Source organism: Anser brachyrhynchus (genome assembly GCF_964034855.1).
Source record: "Anser brachyrhynchus genome assembly, chromosome: 21".
In the NCBI taxonomy this organism is placed as follows: domain Eukaryota; kingdom Metazoa; phylum Chordata; class Aves; order Anseriformes; family Anatidae; genus Anser; species Anser brachyrhynchus.
The window spans coordinates 7397637-7422907 of NC_137714.1; the positions used below are offsets into that span (position 1 = coordinate 7397637).

Consider the following 25271-nt stretch of genomic DNA (forward strand, 5'->3'; position numbering starts at 1 on the left):
AGCAGCAACTCAGAAATGGCTGAACCAGGAGCAAATACAGGACACGAGGGAGGTTACTGCGGGCTGAGCTTCAGCTGGGAATGGGGAATGTTCCTCGGTGATAGAGGAGAACTCCTTCAGTTTCTTTTTCCGAGTAATGAGGGCCGTTTTAAAGCAGTCAGACCTGGTTAATGTGAATCATCCCGTAAGCTGTTCCCCCCCCTCACGCCGCAGAACCTCCCGGTTAACACACGCTCTGGAATGCAGGGCGCACATCTGGTCTGCGTTACTGCGGGCCCGCCTGTGATCACATGGAGAAAGCTACCTTGGGTTTTATGTAGAAATGTTTGTATTATACAAAACCCCCGTTGCCAAGCAATTTTTATTAAAACGGCCAGTTTATGCTCAATCTAGTGTCCTGCTGAGGAGCTCAGAATACCATAAAATCTACGCACAGCTTCCCTCCCATTGTTAAAGCTCCACGGGCTGAGCGCGAGCAGTGTGCTAGGGGATGGGTTGGTGCTGTCTGGGCTTTTGTCCATGCTCCTACTTCCCTTGTTGGGATAGCCACTCGTTGCTGCCATCTTGAGAGCTTTTGCCAGTGGGCTGGGAGCTGGAACCACAACCACCATTTTGCCTGAATGCTGCAGCAGATCTGAACGACATGGAACTTAAAATATCGCTACCTCGACTAAGCTAGTACTCATGGTGGAGCTGTGCTCTGAAATCAGTGGTGGGGACTTAAACCAACAGATAGAGTAGTCGAGGGGAGCGTGGCAGAGGTCACTTTTGAGGGTTGAAGGGTTTCTTAATGGTATGCAGAAGATTAGAAAAGCAGACTTTGAAATCCCGATTTGCAGGACGTAGCTGTAGAAGTTGCTCAGGATAGCTCTCTCAGGGCCTTAAAGGCAGTAAGATTTACAACGTGCTTTAAAGGTGCTTCACACTAGAACACTGGTCTGGCCTGACTAGCAGTGCTTTCCACAACTTGGGTCTAAAAGTGGGAACTTGGGTCTAATATACACAGAAATTTGGCTCAGTGAAACATGGATTAAAAAATAAAGGTGCAACTTCTCTCACCCGATGCCTCTTCATCTAGACATGCTGGGGAGATGTCTAACAGAAAGTTAGAAGTAACTCCTAGCAAAACGCTGTGCTTCTATTAACCTCCTGCAAGAGTTAAATGAGTTGTTTTGGTGGATTAGGAAAACTGCAGCACTTTTCAAGAAGCAATGCTTGAGTTAAGCGTGTTACTTTGTGTTTTCCAATTAAAGCAGGCTTCCTAGCTTCTTAGGTACAGTAAACCCTAAGAAGTGGCACTAAAGGTCATAAGACAGGAAGGGGAAGAAGGAGGGCTGATTTCTTAGTGTTGTGTCAGTCACAACTGTCTGCCGGAAAACCACAGAAACCTTCCTTAATCTATGCAGACGTACAGTCACAACATACTTTGTTGGCCAAGTGGTTTTTTCCTGTCCAGCAGTTCTGCATGTCCTCGTGCAAAGTGCTCTCCGTACTTACCCGGTGTTAACGGGGGGGAATTAGGAGCTATTGCGGAATGTGCGCGAGTTTATATCCTGCTCTGGCACAAACTGCCTCCTTTTAGTTTGTTTTAAAATGCTGTCGCACAGAGAAGCAAAGCCTCAGATAGGCAGAGAGGCTACGTACAGGTAGCTCATCTCCAGGACCGTTTCCTTTGTTTCACAGCAGAGACACATTTGCATGCAGATGAAGGAAAACTTGACGCAGTTCCTGTCCATAACTAGCCAGAAGAAACCTGATGTTTTTTCAGTTCCAAGTGACGATCCTTCATGGCTTTCCTTGTGGGAGTATTTCCTTCAGTTTTAGTACATAATGGTCTGCCTGATGTTGGGAATCGGTTTGATCGGGAGGGCAGCACGTGAGTACTGTGCGCACGTATTCAGAGAAATGAACTTGCCCCACTGTTACTCAGTTGTGCCATAGAGGAAAATACGCCCCTCCTCTTAGCGGCAGCCCGGTAGGTCACAGTCCTGCTCTGCATATGGAAACGCGCGCTTTGATACTGAAGCCGTTGGAAAATGGCTGTGTTCTTCTTGTTTCAGCAATGGTTACCCAAGAACTGGTTCGGTAGACTAGCTCCAAGGTTGCTTTGGTGTAGTCTGTTCCTAAGAGCGCTGAGGAAGGAACACCAGCTACAGGATAATACGAAGGCAAACATCCAGGACCTTCCTCGCATATCTCTCCGGGGTACTGCCTGCAGGTCCAGAAAGTCCCGACCCTTTTTATTACATCTCAGTGGATTTTTTCTTCCACAAATTCCTCTGATTACTTTTGGAGCCTTTAGAAGCTTTTGGCATCCGCTGTACCTTGTGGCAGTGAGTTCCCCAGCTCTATGTGGTGTCTGAAAAACACCTCCCTCTGTTCCTTCCCCTTTTTCCCAGATGTCACAGAAGGGAAGAAGCAAGGGAATTTCTGGTACCTTTACCTTAAAACAAAACAAACCAAAAACAAACAAGAACCCTCCTCATTTTTACTGTATTTTCTTTAAGGAGTAGCCTTTAGAAGCTGGTGCTTATTGTGCTCATAAAAGCTGCACTGCAGCCTGTGTTTTAGAGTGGCAGATGAAATATTTCTATCTTACTAATTTTAATGCTTGTATGGGGTATAAGAAGTGCAAGCAAAGAAAAGAAAGAAAGCGTATTGTGTGCCATTAAGCACAACAGCTTGAGATAACAAGAACTCCTGTGAAGCCTGCCTTAAATAAAGTTTCAGATTTTTTTTATATTTTTATTTTTTAGCCAAGAGGAGAAAACAGCATTGGTTAGCATCCCAGCTGACACCGAAGCTCCGAGTGGGCTCCGGATATACATAAAGCGTTCAGCGGTGTGTGGAGTCAGGCCCGAAGATCCTACACATCTGGGATCCACAATGTGCTGTGTCCATATGGAAAATTGGCGTAATTTTGAACCTAGTGGGTGAATTTAATCTCCTACCGCTAAGTCAGTGCAGCTGTACTTGGTATGTGTGCAAATAGGCCTGATAAGAATGGTCTTTTTGTTTAGGTTTGTCTGTTAGGAACATCTTAAAATTAGATATAAGCAACACAAAATACGAGTCCACTGGAGCTGACACCAGTTTAGTTTGAAAGTAGTGCAGCTCTTCAGTGTAGCAGTGACGTCAGTGTTCTCTCCTCATGCACAATTTAATTGCTCTCCTTTAAAAAGGAAGTTTATATCTCCAGCTGAGTGGATGCCAGCCTCCTGACATGCATGACAATTGAACTGTCTTTTTCTGCTGGCTATTTAACAACACTATTGGCATACAAAATCACTTAATTTGAATGACTTGGCGTAGCTGAAAGTGATGTTAAGTGCAAAGATGAAAATACAGCGCTCTGAAGTTGCCTTGTTAGCATAAAACTGCATTTTGCCCTGATACTCCTCCTACAGTGATTATTTAAAGAAAAAAAAATTACCCCTCTCTTGTAAGCCTGGTTTGTATAGCTTACTAAATCCAATTACATCAATGCAGCGAGGTGCTACTTTCTCTTCTTCTGCACTGAACCTGCTCATTATATTTAAATTTTTTTTGTTGCTGCAGGAGCACTGGTAGAGCTTCAGATATACCACTTTTTTTTTTTTTGAACACATTTTCCTGGCATAAATTGGTGTGTTTTCTTGGTCTGTCACATCAAGCGATATCCTTGTCAGTGCCAACTAATTGCTATCAATCAACTGCTGAGCATGAAAGGCTGGTCTGAATGTTTATTAAAGCACGTTAAAAAGTACGGGACGCATGATTTCTTGTAAAATACGAGCCTGGAATGATGGCTCTGTGGGAAATAGGCTGACACATCCCCATTTTGCAGCTAGGAGCTGCTATGCAGGTGGGTAGATGAAGCAGGCGTGAGTGATTTATGTCAGGATTTCGTGCCTGTCACTTGGGAGGGAGTGTGAAAGTGGTCAGGAAGGAGCCGTGCCTCCTCGATTGCTGCGGGGACCATCAGGGACCATCTGCTCGCTCACGAGCTCTGCCGGCGTCCTCGTAACCGAAGGGAGGATGGCACAGGGCAGGAGAGGAACGCAGGTGACACTTGGCATCGCATCGCTAAAATAATCCACGAGGTTATTTACGGATAACCCACTCCAGTGCAAATGGTCCCCGTTAACTGACCCGTTTGTGGGCTGTTGGCTGTGCTGTGTGTCTGCACCCCTGGCTGTCTTGGCGTCGGGACAGCCTTCCTGCCCACCCCGCTTCTGGGTTTGAAACCCAGCCTCTCCTCCAAGACTCGCAAGCGGCAGGAGCGAGGGCAGCGAGCTCGCAGGTAGCCTTTCCCAGCAGAGCTGTGGTGTCTGGTACCTTTGTGTAGCCCCCGAGCTCAAAAGGTCACAGCTCCTTTGTGTGCGCGCGTTTATTGCCTTCGGTTCAGTTCTCAGGAGTCCCATTTCATGACCACCATCAGTCCTGGCCAGGGCATCAGACAGGTCAGGGGTGTTATCTCTTTCTTTATGACTCTTGGATGTTTTTTTTAGGAGTGGTAGTCATTCTTTCTCTTTCTTACAAGCTCATTTGAAAGTTCTATAAATAACCCCGGCTATCGACCTCTTAAACATTTTTATTCTTTAAGGGAAGCTGAGTATTTACCTTAACTTTAAAACAAGACAAAAAACTTTAAAACCCAAAGCAATTGAGAGACTTCACAGCTGCCTAGAATAACAGCCTAAGTGTAGGGGAAATAGCGGGGCTGAAAACGGGGGAGAAACAGCTATGCATCATTTTTGCCTCTTTCCTAACAATAGGAATCCTTCGTCCTCCCAGTGAAAGACTCTGCTTACAGATGCCCAGTAAATTCATAAAGCATTTCAAGAGCTCTCAGGCCTTTTTTTTTCTTCTTCTTGGAAATTGGAAACTTAATTCTGGGAATGGAACATAAAGAAAATACACCTAAATTCTGGTGAGAAGTGAACGGTCTTGGGGAGAAGGAGCAAGAACTGTATGAAAAATTAACGTATAGAAAGTTAAATCAGTGACCTGATTCAAAAATATTTATATATGTGTGTGTGTATATATATACATATATATATATATATATATATGAAAGCTGAGCAGCCAGCAGACTCCTGTTGATTTCAGTACCAATGGTGAGAACGGGATCACGTCGCAGTTTAGGAAAGTACCTAAGCAAAAATCTTGGATGTTCCCTTATGGGTTTGAAAGCTGTGCTATATAGCTGGTGTGAAATGCAAGCCTTGCTGCCACTTCGAACCCCGTGCCTTCTTCCTGTGACTTGCTCAGTATAGGCAGAACTCAGTGCTTAAGGAAAGGGAGTCAGGGGGAACCCTCTGCCGTGTTTGCGGAGCAGTCCTTTCTGAAATTGCAATGCGTTGCCACTTGTGCAGCGTGTTTTCAAGCACATAATTTAAGGCAAAGCCTTGCAAACCATTCTTGTGGGAGCGGTGTTACCCATTTAAGTGAAATCACTGCTAGAAGGACCGGGGGCTGAACTTGCCCCTTTGTTTTGTCGAATGCTGAAGCTGTGATTTCTTGGTGGTGCACTATAACACTGTATGGTCCTGCCTCCTTTTGTTGCTCTGCCTCTGCTGGATCATATAATATGTAAGTAAAGCGTATTTTGTGTCATCTTTACGTTGTGACGTTAGCTTTGGAAGCTTCTAGCCAGAAAGCAAGACGTTTACTGAGAATGAAAACATGTTTTGTCCTTACTGTGACCTTTCAAAGGAGGAGAGAGTCTGTTCTGTTTAAGTGTTAATGGTGTGTTGTTGCACGGGGCACTCCTTGTGGGTTTCAAACCCTTATTTTGTACCAGAAAAAGGTTAGTTTTTTTTTTTTTTCAACAATGTATTTAAACAGAAAGGAAACAAATAACCATTGAAGCACTTGAACACCAGGGCTACACATTCCCACTTGTTAAAGACATCCGTCTTGCCGTTCCTATGCATTGTAATCAAATTACATTTTAATTTCCTTGTAAATAGTATAGGAAAATATTTTCCAAATGGACTCTTGCGTTGATAAGAGTCAGTAACAGGTTGTTTTTCTGCAGAGGTACAGCAAAGCTGCTGGTCTCTATAGACAGAATTTGTCCGTTTCATTGGAGAAGTATCTAAGGGCACTGATAACTCTACCCGGGTGTTTGAGAAGCGCCTGCTACTGAATTGCTTATTAGCGTTTGTAATTCACTGGTATCTTTTTGAATCCAAGTCACCTTCCAAGAAACCCCCTGAAAAGGCAGCGGAAAGAGAATGTGGTCTTTTGCCAAGGTAGCCAGACTGAGTACGTAACGAAAAGTAGCCTAAATATTGGCACAGGCCTTAGTATCTCACGTGCTACTTTAGAATCAGGTTAATGTTGTGTAAGAGCATTTTTTCCTCAAAAGCTAAAAAACACAAGACCCAAAAAGAAAGTCGTTCACCAGGGTGGGAAAGTATTACGGCTGTGAACAGGCAGAGAAGTGAAGGTGGGTTTAATTACAGCATGGATCTCTGTAGGAAAAGCAGAGGGTGTCCGCTGCTGGTGCAGTTTGGGTTTTTGCTTTGTCTTTTGATGCTTACAGGAAAACCTCCGTCTAGTTTATTATCGATGTTGCCTTTCTTGTTCAGTAATGTTGTGCTTTGCAGGTGGCACTGCAAGAAAAAGCTTTGCTGAGGTGCTGTCAGAACAGCGGTGTCCAGGAGAGGAGAGAGACGTGCCGAGTTAGTCCCTGTAGCGCTCCTGTTGTGGTATTTTGGGTTTTCGTAGTAACCCATCTTCTTGAGGAACACGGCTTCGAGTCGGTTGACTTCAGGCCGCAGGGCTTGTAATATGGGCTTTTCTGGGGTTTACCACTGCCAGATGGAGCTTTGTTTTCTGCATGCTTGAATTTCGTATTTGTAGAGAGACTTCTTTGGAAGGACTTAGAACATACTGGGTATTTCTGCCCAGCGAGACCGGGGCCAGCTCCAAGCTCATCGGACCCAACCTTGCCTCTTGGCACCTCCCGTCCTTCTGCAGGTGGTGGCCGCTGGGCTCCGAGCTTGGCCAGGGCTGGGGCTTGCACACGCTGGAGCCGAACGAGTCCCTGTCTCTGCCGGTCAGTTTTCAGCATCTTGGCTCCTGTTGAACTCTCCCCTTTTTGTCACAAAACGTGGAATTGCTCAGGCTGTGCTGGGACCAGGTTGACCTCCTCAGTGAAGCCCCACGGATGTCTTCCCTTCTGAGCAAGCCAAAGGTCTTTGGAAGCGGCTTTCAAAAGCGAGGAAGTGACTATATCTGTCTCTGGCTGTCCAAACCAAAACCACCTCAGAAGGGTTCAATTTCTGGGAAGCTGTGAGCACTTTTGTGTATTTAGGTATTTCCACAAAATGTTATTTGATCATTGCACGTGGTTTTATTCACAGGTTATTATTGTAGAAACTGGAAGTCCCCTGGCCATGGTGTTAGGCGTGGAGGATAGATGGTGCCTCCCTGGAGAAGTTCAGCGTGTGTGACCAGAGCGAGCTGATGGACGTGTGGGATGGGGGGAGAAAGAAAAACTAATTCCCCAACGTGTAGTGGTGCGTGTATTGTAAAAACATCCCAAACGCTCTCCAGGTTCCCTTGGCTGGACTGCCAGACTAGAGCAGCTTACCAGAGGGTTGGGAGCACGCTGCCATTGTGTCCAGCGGAATAATAACAGTGCAGCATTCAGATCACATCAGATCTGCCTGTCACTGCTTGAATGCGGAACAGAGCTCATCCCCAGCTGCACTTGCAGAGGAAATTTGAAAAATGAAGGGTCACAGGGAGATGTCCCTGTTGGCTGCCTAACTAGTTACCAGATTATTTGCTTGCTTTATTGTGGTGCACCCAGTGACAAGTGCCTGGTCTGGGTCTGTACGCAACGTGAAAGCAGAGAGATTTGCATTAGATAGCACAGACGCACAAAAAGAAGGGCACATTGTTTTGAAGGAAGTGAGAATTGGTTTGTTTCTACAAACTGGAGCATTTTAAAATGTCATCAAAATTTTTTCCAAACCCGCTCTTCCTACAAACGGCCCTGCGAGCGCGTGTTTAGGGGTTAATGTTACAGGCTGGAGGGAGCTGAGGCCATAAGAACCCTTGGAATGTGTAAAGAGGGGAAGGATTCCATAGATAAGGCTGAACTCTGAACCCGGGGCACAATCCAGTTTATACCTTAATCTCCACCAATAAAAGCAGCATCAGCTGTCTGACTGAGTCAGGGCACTGCTCCTCCTGGTAGGGCTGCTCAGACAAAGCAAGGAGGCTGCTGCACCTGAGAGGAGGGCGAAGAAGGGGCAGCGTGTTACTCCTGCGCTGTGAGGCACGTAAAGCAGCAGTGTTAAAAAATAAAAATAAATTGAGGAAGTGTTCATACGAAGGCTGTGTACTCAATTCAGGCATACGAAACTTGGATCTTTTGCAGGGGAGATTTTTTGGTGTAACTTTTTAATTAGACCCCTACTGCGACACCTCCCTCCTCCCCCCATCGCTGTTTATTTCGGCATTCACGGCGTTGCCGTTGGATCAACGTTGTGTTAAAAATTGTATGAAGGGAATCAAAAAAAATTTTTTTAACTTGATGCTTGTACTGAATGTCATGGGGGAATTCGTTTTCTTCAAAGACAGCAAAAGAGACTTGTGCCGCAGCTGGTGGGTGGAAGGTGAGCTCCACCTTCCCGCTGCAGAATCACGTCTTTCGGTGCCGTTGGGGTCAGGACTGGGGACTCTCAGGCAGCCGTGGCAGGAACCAACGAGGACCTGCCTGCTTTGTTGGAAGCCACAAAGAGGGGGAAGAGCGGCTTCGCTTGAAAGCCAGGTTCAGTCGGAAATATTTTAATGTCAACATGGAAAAATCTGACTCGGTCGTGACTGCGGGTCTGATATTGTATCAGGAGAGGCCTGTTACTGCGTTTGTGTCTTGACTTGCTTTCCTTTTCATGGTTGTTGTTGTTGTTACCTCTTTCTGAGTGCTCTTCCCAAGAAGTTGTCTGTGTACAAAAACATGGGAATGGGCAGGGTTGTGCAAGTCTTGTGTAATTTTCTTGAACACAAAACTTGGATCCTTTGAACATACAAACAAGACTGCTGGTCTTAGGTCTTTTATGGGGGAAATACCTCTTTGAGACTTCTGAATGTAGAAAAGATGATTCTTGATTATAATACAGCAGTAGGATGAGACGTTTTCTTGGGTTGTAATTATATCATGAAAATAGTGGGCACTGAGTGAACCCCAGTCTGAGAACGTTGACTTTTAAGAAAGTGAGGACCGGGCAGCTGTTGGAAATCAGATTTCTCAGCCTTGATTTTTAGGAGTTGATTTTAGGTTAACTTCACTGTTGCCCTCCCAGAACTGGAGGCACGTTGAAATCGTTTGTTCGTAACGTTTTGAACCAGCATCGCAGGCAGAGCTGACGCTTCCTTGGTCAGTCTGCTTGGAGCAACATCTGATGACCGTACGAACACCAGGAGGTAGCTATGTCGTTCTAACTTGCATTTACTTGCTATCTGCCTTTTTTACATCATTCCAGCTGATTTTCTGACCTCGGATATCATTTATTTTCTTACGGTCAGAGTATATGGTGATCTTAGGAACTGGGCATAGGCGTGAAGGTCAGAACAATTGGTTTCTATTTCTGTCTGTCGCTGAGTGATGGACTCAAAATCCTTGCCTCTGTTAACCTATCTGCAAAAACGGAGATAATGCTGCTTATAGACTTATACGAAGCACTTAGAGGGTTATCTTTTTTGATAGGCTGCTTGTTAGAGAGGGATAAAATGACTTGAGTGCTTGTGCCAAAACTAGACTGCACTGAACATTTGGAGAAATTGATTTTAATTTAAATTTTCACTCTTGCTGCTAGTGAAAGCCAGAAGGGAAGAAGTACTTCAAAAAGCAAGTCTCGCTCGCATTTTTTTTTCTTTTAGGGCTCGTGGAAAGCAGTAGCAGCTCTCATGAAAGAGGTGCAACCCATGTTTTTAATGAATAAGGCTGGAGAATCACCAACAAGACTGCATTCTTATTTAAACTAAGCTTCAAGCCCCAGCACTGGTGTTTAAGGACAGTCCTATGAGGTGCTAAAAATACCCTGTTCCTTTTCAGCCAGGGACCGCTCAGCACCCTGCTAATTTGAGCTAAAACTCTTGCTTAGGAGATCCCTAATGAAAGGGGTTGGGAGCGAAGGCAAGACCAGAAAAATATCCTTAGGACTCTGAGCCCTGCAGCACCTTCACGGGGTGGCGATGGCGGAGCTTCCTGGTGTCCAACAACGGATCGGTGGCGGGCGTTTCCATCGGGAGTGGGCTCTCGGTGGTCCCAAAGCGGGTCCAAATCACTGCCCCGCTGGAAGCGATGCCCGGAGCTCCGTGGGACGTGTGAAGAAGGGAGGAGCTGGGGTCAGGAGGGGTTGGCAGCTCTGGGCAGGGAGTGCCCGCTGGCTGCCGTACAGACCTGCCCTTATCGCCTGCCACCGCCGCTTTGAAAGTTGCTCAAGGTTTAAAGTTCTGGGTTTGAGCAATCGGTCCGGCGTAAGACGTGACAAAGGGAAACAAAGGCTGAATGCGGTGCCATAAACGCTGCCACTAAGGAAGTGGCTGGGCCTGCCTGAATTTACAGCCTTCCCGAGACCATCCCAAACGCGCCGCTTAGAGCCTGCCTTCGGAAGAAGAGCGTCCCCTCGGCTGTCTTCTCAGCCCTGCTTCTTCTGCCCACCCCCTCCATTTTTTTTGAAGCCACCATTTTCTTCCTATGCTTGTTCTCAAGGATTTTTTGTCATTATATCATGTTTCTCAGAGGAGTTGCCTTTTTTTTAAAAAAAAAAAAAAAGCAGCCTCTTGTCAGAGGAATGTGCAAGCGGAGTACATTTAAGAGCCACATTCTGTGCTGCCATGGCAACCGGAGTTTTAAAAATGATACCGTCGGTGTTCCAAAATGATGCAACCTACAATGAACATCAGGAATAATTAAGAAAAGTGGAGTGCGCTCTGTGCTAGAGAGAAGAAGCGGTGAGGGGACCGTTTCTCCGTTGATAAGGGGACATTTCACTAATTTTTTCTCCTTTCCCTCCTCCCAAGTGACATCTCTCTGCTGTTGGGGGTTTGTGGTGCGTGCTGGTGGTGCTCTCTCCGTGGCCACCGGGAGGTTTGTTGCAGCCCGTGCCGTGTTGTCTCCGAGTGGTCCTGGAAGCCGGCCTGCTGGCCATGCCGCGGAATCGATTTATTTCTTTTTTAATAACTTTTGTGCAGGGACGCAGCTCTGCGAGGCGATAAGGGCTTGACCCAAGGGCCCGGTGCCCCAAGGCATTGCCGGCCGTGCAGGTCTCGGCAGCGAGGTGTTTGTGCCATAGCAGAGCCCTGCCCTGATGCCACGGCCATGCCTGTGGCATCGCCCCTGACCATGCCACGCTCCCAGCTCCCGTTGTGCTCCAGCAACGCAGAGGGAGCGGTAAAAAATGGAAGTCCCAGGGGCAGATGATGGTGCGGGAGGGAGTCAAGAGGGCTTGCGAATGGCAAAGGTCACAGGTTAAGGCCCTTTACTGGGAAGAACAGAAGCAGTCTGGTCTTGTTAGTGAAATGACTGGGATTCTTGGTGGTGGGTAGAGAAGGGGAGGAGGCTGGGGAAGGAGAGCAGCCCAAGCTTCCAGGGAAGGCTCGTGAAGCTTAGTTGTGAATATTCCTGCTAATCCAATCAACTGGAGACCTCTTTCTGCCTCTTTTTTTTTTTTTTTTTTTTTTGACCAAGCCAAAACTTAACTTTTTTTCTGGATAAACTGTTCGGTCTGTTTAGGAGACTTAGATTGAATCCTGCTGTTTCCAGGAAACCAAACAAGAAACCATATCTGCTAATTAAATTACTGAAATCCAAATAGCCACAGAACTTCCACACAGGACTGCTTGCTCTGGGGAAAGTTACCTCTCCGGTTTGAGGACGAGCATTACTTTATCGGGCAGCGTGAGGTTCTGCTTTTCTGCTGGTACATCAGGTGTGGTTACCAGCCAAACTAAGAGCCCTAAATATAGGTCCCTGTGTGTAGGTAAGACAATGCAACTGCCCCCAACATAACTTCCTAAAAAGCAGTAGTTGGTGGGGCCGGTTCCTGCTCTGCACGTATTACAGTTTCTGTGCCCTAGCAGCCCAGTGTGGGAAGCCTTGAGAAACAGATTCTGTATTCTTTCGAGGTTGTTTGATGTATTTTAAGCAGCAGCAACAACAAACTAAACCAGCCAGAAGGGAATAGTGCAAGGACAGCTCCCCCCGCCTGGCAGGGACTCGGTGACACCAGCCAGCAGGGCAGGGGCCACCCACAGCAGCACCCCACCCGCAAAGCGAGACAAGCCTCCGAGTGGTAACGTGGCGTTTCTTGTTCTTAACTCTTCGAGGTGAATCTGCAGGAGAACACTGAGTTCATGCCCCAACCGCTTCCCAAGAGGCTGGTATTATAAGAATCTGATTGCTTTTTTTCTTTCGCTGATGAGACAGATTGAAAGTGTATTTTACGGGCACACCCTTTCAGGTTTCTGTATCTCCTAGCTTGCATTAATTTTTAATCACTTCCTCCAGTTGGCATGCAACAACGCCTCTGAGGACGGGCTGAATTTATTCTCAGGCAAGCACTACTCAGCCTTCTTTATCAAAAAATCTAAGGTGACATGACCTTAAAAACTTCAGAAAATGGATTCTAATTTCAGATACACTGGTATGCACTGGCTCCGGGGGAGCAATACAAGCCTCACTGAGATAGAATCTGCCTGCAAAAAAAACCCTTACAGTGTAGAGCAAATCTGGGCTTCTGGATTTTCTGGGCCGTTGTGTGCATCTGCTAGCGGAGGATTCGGTGTGCGTAATTCCGGAATTGCTCTTTTCCCTTGCTCTTTTCAGGCATGGGAGAAAGATCCTACTGTGTAGGGTTCCATTTGACCTATGGTTTTGAGGTTTTATACTCGTGTTTCAGCAAGCAGAATGAATGCTTAGGTGCATGTGGATGTATGTATGTGGATATGTATTCAAAATGTCTCTCTGAAACGCTCTGTGGGTGATTAAACGTGCCATTTCATTTCCCAAATGATGTGCCAAATTGATTCCAATTAGAACATGTAACTAGAAAAGTAGCATGGTTTCAAAACTATTGAAGGTGAGTAACCTTCCACGTGAAGTGGATATGGCCATGTTGTTTTGTGTTTTTTTTTTTTTAAGCAGCAGGCCCCACATTTACAGGCTCCAAAAGCTCTTCTGATGCGTTCCCTTCCCAGGCACGAGGGCGGCAGTTTTCGGGGCTAGAACCTTGCTACCAGCGTGGCAGCCTTTGCTGCTGGGCTGTAGGCTGGGAATTCAGGTCAGAAACCTAAAAGAAGCTCAAGGTAAAGTTTGGGGTGGAGCGGCTGTGTGCTTGCGTGCACAGAAATGCAGAAAGCCTCTTCCATGCAAATGCGCCTTTAAGCCGCTGGCAGGGGGTTGCCTGTCCTGAAGGCACAGGAGGAAGTCATGCGGGGCTGCTCAATGGGTTTGCCTTGGACCTCGTCCCAGCCAGGGAAATCGTGCGACAATTTTAGGGCAAAGGTTCCCCTTGGGTGACATTTTACTGTATTTCACATGCACGGAGCGCGTTCCTGCGCCCGCCTGCGGTACTCCTCTGCCCTGAGACAGATGAGGCTTCGGAGAATCGGTGTGCTCTGGGGACGGCCCCGCTTGTCGCTGAATGACAAAGGCTCACGTCTGCGGGCTGGGCGAGCGGCTGTGGCAGGGCAGCACTGCACGGGCAGCTCAGCAGATCTCTAGGCAGGCTTGCCCCCACAGATTGCTTCTCCTTAACCACGTACCCGCACTCAGAGCGACAGCGGTGCCCGCTGAGCGCAGCACAAACGCCCGGTAAAGGCCCGGTGACGTGCGCCTTGCATACCGGTGTGTGTCCTGCCGGAAAAACACCCAGGGATTTACCAGGCCACTGAGGCCGAGCTGCCTCTCGTTCCCGGGCCTCCCTCCTGCGGCTGGGAGGATGCCTGCGAAATGCGTCAGGCCTGGCGCGGCGGCGAGCCGGGCAGACGGGGCGGCCGCTCGCAGGACGGAACAGCCGCAGTCTGGGCTCCCAGCCTCCTGGCTAGACTGGAGAAACTTCTAATTGAGTTCCTGAGCCTCCCCTCCCCTCCCCTCCCCTCCCTGCAGCTCGGCTGAAAAACACCCTGGCTCCCAGCCATGCCCTTTCGCAGTGACCTTGCCTGCAAATAGCGCGCAGGAATTTTTACAGGCGCTGTGCACTTGGAAAAAGGGCTGGGGGTGGCGGTGGGGAGCTAGGCCGGGGGCATGCCCGGCCTCTGGGTTTAAAGCTCAGCGGCTTCCCTCATCTCCCACCCCCACCCCGAAAACCACCCAGCCCGTGAATTGCAAATTTCATTTCTTTGTGCTTGCTCTTTTTTTTTTTTTTTATAATGCTGTAGACTAATTTCTCTCTTCTGATGTCACGACGAATTACAAGTCTCTAAAGATTGCGAGAGCTGATTGGTTTAAAGGGAATCGTTTAAAAGAAGGGCAGGAAGATATACCATATGCTTGGGCTCCTTGCACGTGTGATTATTCTCCGGCATACATGCTAAAATGCATAGATAAAATAGGGAGGGAGCGTGCATATGTGTCTATATGTGTGTATTTATATAAGTCCGTATATCCAGTTATGCACGAACACAATGTAAAATGATCCTGGCAATAGCTGGCTGCTCAGTGTATATATACATAAAAAGCAGCAGCAGCCATTGGTTAAAAATAACCCCAAATTCTTCTCTCGGATTACATCAATTAAACTTAGAGCATTTGATGTAAAAATGTAGGCCCTCAGATTCTGTGTAAGAATTAATTACTGCTCCTTGGGATGCAGCCTGTAGCGGTCGCTGGCTTAAGGACACCGGAGCCACACGTAGTTTTGCAGCTGGCCAACTGTGGGATGTTGAACGAGCCGCCTCAACTCCTCCACCTTGTATCCGCAACATTACATGAAATTACAAGGTTTTTTGGGAGAACGAGCCTTGCGCAGAGCAACCAGGGTAAGCATAGGTGGCCCCCGAGCTGCTGGTGGGCCCCTGAAGTGCTGCCGCAGTGGGGTTACCGCTCTTGCATTTTCATCTCGGGCTTTGAAAGCAAGGCAGAAATGCTCCTGCAGTTCTGTCGCCGGTGTCACCGGCTGAGTTCCTCCCCCAGCTGCATTGTGCAGCCGCTCCGCTTTGAAGGTGTTCAGCGCTTTGCAGGATCAGGCTTTTCACACGTTGCCACCTTGCTCTCAGTCACTGAAGCCGCTTGTGCAGCGTGCCGGTTGTATCGGGCTCTTTAGACGTATATTAGGACTTCATGATACAAAAAGGAAAATTGATTATGTAGAAGTGGCTTTAATTAAAACTTGTTTTTCTTGTCTGCTCTCCTGTGTTTATGTCTGTGGCAACCCACTCCCTGTAGTCAGCAAGCTTCTTTTCACTGCTCTCAAAAGTTCAGCTGTTGCAATCAAAGGTAATTCTGTTTGTGCAAGATACTCATCTGCAAAGGAAGGGCCAAGAGGAGGGGTGAAAGAGAGGACAGGAGGCAGATAACTTAAGTGTTTCTGCTAGGCCTTTCTGACAACCCCAAGGATTCTTTAATGGCTTCCTAATAAAGTTTAACATAATTATGGCTGAGAGTTTTTTTGGATCACTTTTCTACTCGTTGGCTTAAAGGATCTGAAAGGGAAGCAGTGAAAAGCAGAAGACCCGGGTGTGTTTCTCAGTGCTGCGTTGGTACGGTGCTACGGCAGGCTCTAGGTTTTTATCTTGTAGACAGAAAGAGAGTAATGGACTAAATATCGTCACACATAGATTCAGCTGTAAGATTCGTCAATACATGTTACGCTCCTGGCACCTTTTCCCTAAGAAACCCAGAGTCTCAGGGGTTTGATACCTAAAGAAAAAGGGATTCTTCTGTCACGGGGCAGAATTTGCTTAGTGTGACTTTTCCCGAGACATATGGCACGCCAGCACCTGTTTTCTGAGCATGATCTCAGTGCAGGGAGCGCAGCTCCTCAAGACGAGAGGAAATCTCATCTCTCCTTCCCCTGGTTCCACCTGGCTGCCACCTGCTCCGCGCCGAGCTGGCCCTGGGCCCGCGCCGCGCCTCGCCGGCCTCGGGAGGAAGCGGCGGCAGACAGCGGGTATGCAAAGTGTCCCGGGGAAGCAACAAGGGCTCCGAGAGAGCGGCCGGCCAGCAGCCAGGCTGCTCCGTGTCAGGCGGGTCAGTCACCCAGGGGCGCTGACTGGCCTAAGTGGCACCGGGTGTCACCCGGGGTGAGGGCACGGCGTCGCTGCTCCCCTACCTGCGCGCGGCAATCGCGGCGGCTGGTGTAAAACGCCTGGCAGTTCACATCCGAAGAAAGATCCCTCGCCGTTTGATAAGGGCCTGGCAGCTCCGAAGTTTCCGTCCTTCCAGTTTTGTAGCGCAAAATAATGGTGATAACAGCTGGGAGTATCCAAGTGCAGTTGGCAGTGATGTTCACACACCAGGGATAAACATCCCGACAAAGCTGAAGTGTTTATTTCCATGTGGATGTTGCTGCCTGGTAAATTCCAACACATCTGGTTATCACCACTGAGATTTGCCAGTAAAAGGAGGGTATTTTGCCTCGTTTTTCACAGAACAAAGTGAGCATGGCTGCATGTAAGGAAGGTTTGAGAAGGTACCAGACTTTATTCCTCCTTTTCTCCACTCACCCCACCTCTCCCGAGTTTAACCGCTTTTGTTCCACTTACTTGGTATGACCACAAATTTTTAACCACAGTTTCTTAACTTAATCTAACCGCACTGGTAACCGTGGTAAAGACTAGCAACTTTGGAAGGAAAAGCTGCAGCAGTGTAATGAACCTGTGGGGATCCGCTTCGTTCAAAAGACACCGCGTCACCTCGGGGTAGGTCGTGAGCAGTGCCGTGGGCTTCAGTGCTCCAAAGTGATTTTAGAGGTATCGGAATGTCGGGCTCTGAAGCGAGTTCAAGAAGTAAGTTAATAATTTTTAAGCCTTGCCTGTTGCGTGGGTCAGAGTTTTGCAGTGGCAGATCGCTGTTACCCCTGTTTTTGCTCTGGGAAAACTGAGGCAGAGGGGAGCAGCCCGAGGCCCTTCACGGATTGACGCGGTGGGGAACCTCCGGCAGCTTTGTCCTCGCACCACTTCTCCCTCTCCTCTGCCTGTGTATGCTGGCCCTGGTGTGTACGTGTCCAGTCGTAATGCACTGGAGTTTGGAGGCTCAGGATGCTTGAAATAAGGACTTTTTAAGCAGATGGACCTTCACTTACAGGCCTAGGTGGAGCGGCTCAGATTAAATCTTAGTGAAGGCAAGGCGACATCAGTCCTGTGCTGTCAGTGAGCAAGCGTCCTAGTTTGGAGTGAGGCCTCCAGTTTCTTACTGGGGGAGTCCACAGCAGCTTTGTGGTGTCCTCCGTCCATTTCTGCCCCTGAAAATGCACAGGCCTGAACTGTTCTAGGTTCCTGAATGCCAGAATTGTACCCGTACGCCTTAGGAGCAGCCTCTCACTTCGGGGTTAGTTGTCTTCTGCTGCGTAAGGGAGCTCTGCATTTCCACCTGGTTGGTGCTTCATGGATGGACACCTTCTCCCTCTCAACATGCAGGGAAGGGGAGGAGAAGGACATCCGCAGGAAGAAAGTTACTTACATGTTCTTGGCATGACTGCGACTGTCTGCAAAGAGTTTGCTTGAAAATACTGTGAGCTGGAGCCAAGAGAGCCAGCCAGCCAGTGTGGTGCAGCTCTTGTTGATCTGCAGCATTAATTTAAGCTTCTTTCCATGTTACTGCATTTTCACTTCCTTTTCTAGAAAAACAGCAAACCGTAGATAAATGCTGTTCTTGCTGCCGGTATGCCCCGTGTGCCTGCTTTTAGAGCCAGAGCTGTGCTGCAGCACGGGGAGAATCGGTGCAAGGGGGAGATAAATAAACCACGTCTGTTTAATGGGAGTGAATTACTTTTGCTTTCGTTCCAAAATGTTCCCTTCCTATGTATAAAGCTCTAATGGTTGCCTTGATATATGGAGGACCGTATGAAATTGTCTTTTATTCATGGTGGGTTTCCTTTTATATTCTAGGAGGCTTTGAATTCTCCTTAATGCATGCCTACATAAGATGTCAGAAAAATGCGTAGAAAGCCAGCTTTACTGAGCTTTCATATAGCTTGTGCTATTTATATTAAGGAATATGTACGCTGTCCTTCAGGTACAGGTCCCAGTGCGTGGGACGCCGTTGGATGTAGTGGAGGAAGAAGAGGCCAAGATGCCCCTTGCCAGTTGCTCTCCCTCAAGGATCTAGCTTGTAGCTTTGGCCTCTCACCTCTCCTGAATTTATCTTTAAGTATTATAAGCATTCAGAAAATGATTTATGTGGGGGTTCAGATGTCTGCATACGTAGAGAAGTGGACATCCACCAGCAGTCATGCCAACGTGAGCTGTTTTTCTCGGTCAGCTAGAACTTCAGAGCAGCCTCAGCAGCCTTGTCTCTCAGCGTAGGCATACCCTGGGAGCGTACAAGCACAGCGCATTGCTACACCTGTGGCTGGGCTGAAGCAGAGCTCGCACCATTATAGAAACCATTTGTTTAAGATCTATTCTTATGGGGCCCTTCTTGTTTACTTTGAGGCTCCTTTATGCTGCTGTAAAGAGGTTTAATGCAATTTTAATGCAATTCAGAATGCGCTGCACAGTCCGTCACCAGCTCCCGAGCACACAAATGGGGAAATTAACAGCTGTTCCGAGCGTGGCTGACATCCTGAGGACCACCTCCCTCCCTCCCTAATGGAAGGCAGAGAAGATCGTGAAACGCACCAGCAGAGCAGACAGGTAGGAGCTGACCCTCTGAGTCATCTCCAAGTCCAACAGCGTTAAACAGCTCCCGGTGCCGCCTGCCAAGCGCGTACTGCGTTGTGCCTCCGACAGATAAGGAGAGGTTAGTGCCCTCGGTGGTTACAAAGGTGTCGGTACCAATTTAGCGAGTCGTTACAGGCTCTGGTTCTTTGCCTCTTTCCCATGTTCGAGGGGCAGCCCGGCTCCAGGTAGGGCACTTCTTGCGCTGAGCAGAGGCCGGCAGCGTCCGCAGGTGGCCCGCACGCGGTGCTGGAGTCGCCCGTCTCTTGTATCTAGATGCCATCTGTGCCGTGGGGCGCGTGGTGCTGGAGCGCAGAGGAGAGTCACAGGCACTGTGGTGGGAGCTGGGACTGAGGATATATCCATTTCGTTCCTCTGCCACGTAAATCCTCTCTGAGCGTAATCCAGATCTGTAGAGAGGGATCTGTCTTTTCTTCTTCTTTGGATTGTAAACTCTTTGGGACAGAGATTGCTTGTGTACGCATGTATTTGTAACACTGTGCCCTTGTTTGAGATACGTGGAAACTTTTGCAATGTTACTACAGGAAGAAGAGGATAAATTTAAAGTTTTTCGAGAGAGCAAGGTCTTGTCAGTGAACCGAGAATTCTTCCTCTCTGCCAAGGAGGAAGAAAGGGTATAGATAGCCTCGGACTGCTAAGCGATGATTGCTGAACAAAGAAGGAAGTAATTAGACCACACCCTTTATACGTTCCCTTCCCCGTGTGGATGTGGATTTCAGGCTGAAACTTACAGAATCTCAAAGGTAGGGGTGTCCTCTAGAAATAACAGACTAAGCGATACCAGGTACATGCACAGTGTGCACCAACCCAATCTGGTTCTCCTGCCATGTGAAACCAGAAGTCATGTACAATTCTGTTTTTCTCCTTCCCATATTTCTTTTTCCCATTAGCTTTAGAGTCAGTTAATGTTTATACAGCCTGAGTCACCCATCCCTACCCAGCCACCAAAGAATGCATTTAATTCACAGCTCAAGAAGCAAACTGAATGTTTAAATTGACTCAACCTTTGTGAAGGCTTTGATCCATTCTGGAGGAGAGTGACTAAGTGAAACCAGGGGAAGTCAGCTCGCAATACCCCGGCTTAGGGCTCTTGCTGTAGGATCGGTTTCACAGAGCACGCTGAGTGTTAGAGGCAGCTTGGGAGTGGCATCATGAATTCTGGAGCCGGGACAATGGCTGCTTTTTGCAGTGCACAAAAGTGCAAAATGACTGGGCAGCAGCCAGTGTCCCAGCACATGTGGGGCTCCTCAGGCCGTTTCTAGAAGTGCCAACCCCTCCGAGTGCTCGGATTTGGATACCTTAGAGGGATTTGATTTTCATAAAGTGCTGAACGCACACATTCTGAAAAATGGGACACTTGAAACTTGTCGTATGAAAAACCTCAGTTGTTGCCTTTTAAAAACGTTTGCTCTTTGGTTGGTTTCTCAAATTCCGTAGCAATGATATGAAAAAAGGCACTCAGATATGGTCTCTGTAGCATTAAAACATGCCTTTTTCTCTTTCTTTTTTTTTTTTCCTGCATTATTTGTTATCCATTTGGACTGCTGAAGGATTTTAGTGCAGCTGGATTTAAGGTGTAAGTCACTAAGCTGTGTGTGGCTGGTTACGGGCAGTATCCTTGATCTCTCCTCTAGGGACTGCAGTATCTGGAAAGCCTCCTTTCCAGGATGCGGTGCCACTCGTGTCCCTCACCACCACCCCATACCGAACCAGTGCCTCACCGACCGGCTTTCAGAGCCGCGGAGAAAGGGGGTAAATTGGCTCTTTTGATTCGTGCAATTGCTGTTGTACATTTCTTGGGGAGCAGCCAGAAATCCCTCCACACTGCCTCTCTTTCTCCCGCGTATGCACACTGTCTCTTTAGCTTTTCCCTTCCCTTTTGTGCCAAGAATGTGGCAGGGGGAGGGGGAACCGCACAGGAAATGCCTCTTCTTTTCTCTAACGACATTTCCAGCTGCATTTGGATGGGAGAATTCGAGGAGGGGGAAAGCATCAAATCAGTGGAAAGTTGTGCAGCTGCCAAGTCAAACTGGTACATTTTAGCTCTGGAGACAGTAGAGCCTTTTCTCCTGAATTTTGGCCCATTTTGAAAGTTCCGTTTTTGGAAAAGCAGGGGGAAAAGAAGTTAGTGACATCAGCGCTCCTGGGTTTTATTTACATGCAGATTTCTTTGCGGGGCTAAATCGGAGCTCGACTTCTAAAAGTTGGGATTGCAGTCGGGTTGGGAAGGCTTAGGAAGGGTGCTGCCGTGTGGCTTACAGCAAGGAGCGCCTGCCTGCCGCGCCGTCCTCTGCTTATCTGTAGCCACCTCCGCGCCCTGCCACGGCCTCCTTCCCCTGGTGCTGTTATTTAGCAACCTGCCCGTGGCACCTGGCGCGCGCTGAAGCAACGCCTTGCAACGTGGGGCCAGCCCTGTGCCAGGGAGCTCCGGGGACTGATGGGTGCAAGGACAGCCTCGCGATTTACGAGGCGCCGGGAGCGCAGGGGGATTAGCGGAGAAGCAGAGAAATGGGAGAGATGGAGGTAGGACAGGAGATGAGAGGTGCCCTGAGCAGACTGCCTCATTTCTCGTCTCCATCTCAGCCCCAGGAGGAGGAGGAGCTCTCCCCAAATTGGCCAAGTGTTTCAGGAGGAGATGGGCTTTGCCTGTAGGATGCTAAATTTGGACTTTAGCTGGTGTTGGTTCAGTGCCCAGCATCCTGAGAGCTTTTGTTCGCTTTATGTTCCAACAGAACAGGCTTGTGAGAGGGAAACGTGTGGTGGACCTAATCGAAGTGGCAAGCGAGGACTGTAATCTTTGTGGGGTGAACGTTACAGCCTTAACCGCTCGAGTGCTGTAAATTTTGCAATTGTTTGCCACCTGAACTGTGCTCCTTTGGGTAAGGTGCAGTGAGCCATCAAAGCTCTGCAGCAGCTTTACCTTGTGAAAAAAAAAAAAAAAAGATTTAAAAAGGAGGAGGAAAAGGGGAAAAAAAAAAAAAAAGCTTGTCATTAGCAGCCTGGTTGTCTGCGTTTAGAAAACCTATTAAAAATGCATCATGCTGAGGAGACAGTCTGCGCAGTGTGTAAAAAAGACGGGTTGCAATAACTCTGTCTGGGTGTTGGAACCGCAGTCTCAGACAAAATACACAGGACAGGGAAGGGTGGGGGGGAATAAAATCCCGAGACGAGTTGTTTATTGCTGGTGCGATTGCATGCTGGACTCCAACCAAATGTGTGACTGTGCAAGGGTCGCAGCGGCGGGCAACGGGGAAAATGGGAGCAGGACGGCGATGGCGCGGGAGGAGAGCTCGTGGTGCTGGGGTGAAATATCGGTGGGGTCACCGAGGCAGGGCTGCGCTTCACGCGGCTGGATTGATCCTGAGCTCGCTCGAGCTAGGGTAAATAAAGGCAACTTGCTGGAAGTCACATGGCAGAGCGCTGATGGGAATCTCCGCCGTGACCTGAGCGAGACACCGCGGTTGTTTGGTTCTGCTGCTGCTCGCAGCTGCTCGGTGAAAGGAGCGCAGAGGTGGCGGTGTCCTGAGGGGTGCGGGGGGCACGGGGAGTCTTTGATCCGAGTGAATCTGCACCTCTGCCTCGCCCAGCGCATCGTGGCACAAAATTGCAGCTCGCCACCAACACGGGAAAATCAACAGTGAAAAATAAAATAACTAAATCTGGGACTTGTACCGGGATGAGGTCAGAGCCCACTCTGGGTCATCATTTCAGTCTTTGGGGAGCTCCCTTTGCTCAATCCCGTGCGGCTCTGAATCGGTCACCGGTGTCACCACGCCCTTGATTTGCTGCTCGTGCCACCAGGAGCCTGCTGCGTGCAGCTGGGCTGCCCCAGTGCTGGGCACGGTGCGCGGCAGCTCGCAGGGTCCAGCTGGTAGTCCCGGGGCTTTTAAAGCCCCCCAGATCTGCACTTGCTGCATTTACCTCTTACCAGCGTGTTTCCCGAGCAGCATGGAGGAGCAGATGGGGTCCAGTGGGACGCCAGCTTCCCTGGCGGGGCTCTGCGGCCTCCCCTTGCAGTGAGGACGGGGCAGGGAGCACCAGAGCTCCCTCCTTCCCAGCGCTGAATCACCATCTGCCCTGGAGGAGCCCACAAAAGCAGGAGCCACCAAACTTGTCTGGAACATGCTGTTTTCACAGCCTACAGGATACCGTGGTTGGCTGTGAGCAGTCCCAGCCCCTTTTTGTGCTCTCCCAAGAGCTGGATTCCTCGAGCTTTGTGCCTGCGAGCCTCCCGTGGCCTGTTCTGTCCTCCCTGCCCTCCCTGCGGGCAGCGCTTCCCGTGGCCTGGGGGGAAGCAGCACCGAGGGAGCTCCGAGCCTGCCTCCTGAGCGCAGGAATGGTTTGCACTCGGCATTTCCATGCTCCCTGGCCGTGTTGGTTTCCTTACCTGACGTTGCAAAGGAATAGCTGTAACACTGCGAGGCCGGGAGTTCGCTCACTGTGACCTTTTCGAAATCTTTTGCTTCAAAGCTTTGAGGCTTCTTGGGTTGGAAGGCAAACCAAAAATACTCCAGGAGCCCTAAACTGCGGCAAGTCACTTCTTCCGCTTACTGCTTCCTTGTTCTCCCCTCTTGCCTCAGCCTGTTGGATGCAGATCATTGACTGCGGAGCTGTATGGTGGTGCAGTCCTGTGCACTTCATTTTTTCTGTCGTATTTGGGTTTGTTCTTAATTATCTGAGCTAGGTAGTTTCGTGATGTTATTACGCTCATTTAATATATGGAAAAAAACATGCTAGGCAGGTTCAGGAGTGTCCGACATCGGGATGGAAACAAGCTCAGAGTCCTGGTTCCCAGTTGTGTGGGGTTGGAGGCAGCGGGACGTTCCGCCTGCCACTCCGGGCATCCCTGGGTTCTGCTCGTAAGGCGCTGTTTGAAGAGGGAAGTCTCCTGTGTCCCGTCCCCCCCTTCCATTATTATTTGCTCGCTGCAGTCAGTGACTCACTCTAAGCTGTATTAGAAGGATGTGACCCAAATAAAACGGCAATTTAAGGTCAGTTGGTGATTTACAGTGTCCTTTTGGATACTTAGCATAAAGGGATTTGTTACAGGCAGGACAGCATGTGGCACGGGGCGCGGGTCTGCCAGCGGAGCTGCAGAAATGCTTCAAAGGCAGCCGAGTGCCGGCGTCGGTGGGAGATGCTGTGAAGTTCACCGCGGGCCAGCGAGCGCTGAGGAGCTAAAATGGAGACTCCGAGAAGCCTTAGGTTTACTTCGCCTTCAGTTTTCTTCCACACCGTCTGTGTTTTGGAGCGAGCTCTTATTTTTATTGGCACACGTGGCTCGGTGGAGCTAGAAGCAGGAGTGCAGGAGTCATGTGAAGAGGTGCTGGAGGAATTCTTCTGCGTGCAAAAGTGATCTTAATCTAAGGGTGGCTTGAGGTAGAAAAAGCTGCAGAATCAGATAGTCTGCGCGTGTCGGTGGAGCACAATGCACATAAAAACCTTTGACCTCTCACTCCACTCACCTCCGTACCATAAGGGAAAGTGGGAAGGGAAAGGAACAGAGACCACTGAGTGTCAGAACAAACATTCACCGTGTCTGGGGTGGCTCGTGGTGGTGGTGGAGTCCAGGAAGATCCTGCAGAAATGTGTGAGCGTCTTCCAGGGCACGGGCAGGGCCAGCAAGCCTCTTCCATTGCTTGTGAGTACAAAAAAACCCTAAGAAATGTCCCACATGCAAGAACAAGCACGTCAAGAGCGTTACGTGAACACGGCTAGATGAACCTTAAGTTTCCCTACAGGGCAGAGGGAGTCACCTTGTTCTGTCCAGGGACATTTCCAGGGCGTCCCAGAGCGATCCTGTCAGGACAGCGCTGCCAGAAGCCCACAGGACTGAGCTCCGGGCTCGTGGATGCCCCTGTGCAGGTACCCCGGGCTGTGGGGTTTGTCTCCCTTACCGGTGGGGAGGCAGTGCCCGCGCACTGTGTGCTCCCAGAGACTGTCCTGTGGGGGAAGGAAGGAGCAGGGCGTCTTCTGGGCCAGCTTCACACTGGAAATCTGCGCCTGTCTCCCATGGCCTCTACTTTTTGTTCTCTTTGGAAACCAGCATAGCCTTTTTGAGAGTTGTTTTTGTATTTATCCCATGCCACAGATGCCTTTTTAATAGGGAACAGAATGTATTTACGTCCATTTTTTGTGCAAATCCTATTTGCAAAGGAAAGTGAATGGGCTGTTTGGTTTTCATGGGGGGGTTTTACGATGCTGTGGTCTGCTTGGCTGGAAGACCCTCTGAGCCTGCTGCAGGCCGCGTGTGGATCCCCGACCCCCCTCTCCTTTTGGAAGGGCTCGTTCTGCTGGAGAAAACCAAAAAGGCAGGTAGAAAGCAACAAGTTAGACAATTTTGGCTGAAAAATGGCGCGGCACGGAGGGCACCGCGTGCTGTTGCTCGCAGGCCTGCCGCCTTCATCGCGAGCGGCCCAGAACAA

General features: G+C 49.0%; 1 protein-coding gene and 1 long non-coding RNA gene across 4 annotated transcripts in view; one reads left to right on the forward strand and one right to left on the reverse strand.

Moving 5' to 3' along the window:
* Positions 1–25271, forward strand: part of SKI (SKI proto-oncogene) — a 135847-nt gene that overhangs the window by 62404 nt on the left and 48172 nt on the right. The window lies entirely within an intron of this gene.
* Positions 1–25271, reverse strand: part of LOC308181346 — a 79468-nt gene that overhangs the window by 22503 nt on the left and 31694 nt on the right. The window contains exon 2 of the long non-coding RNA XR_013941426.1: positions 1–25139. This exon is cut by the window's left edge and continues 22503 nt beyond it. This is a non-coding gene — a long non-coding RNA (uncharacterized lncRNA). The remainder of the gene's footprint in view (positions 25140–25271) is intronic.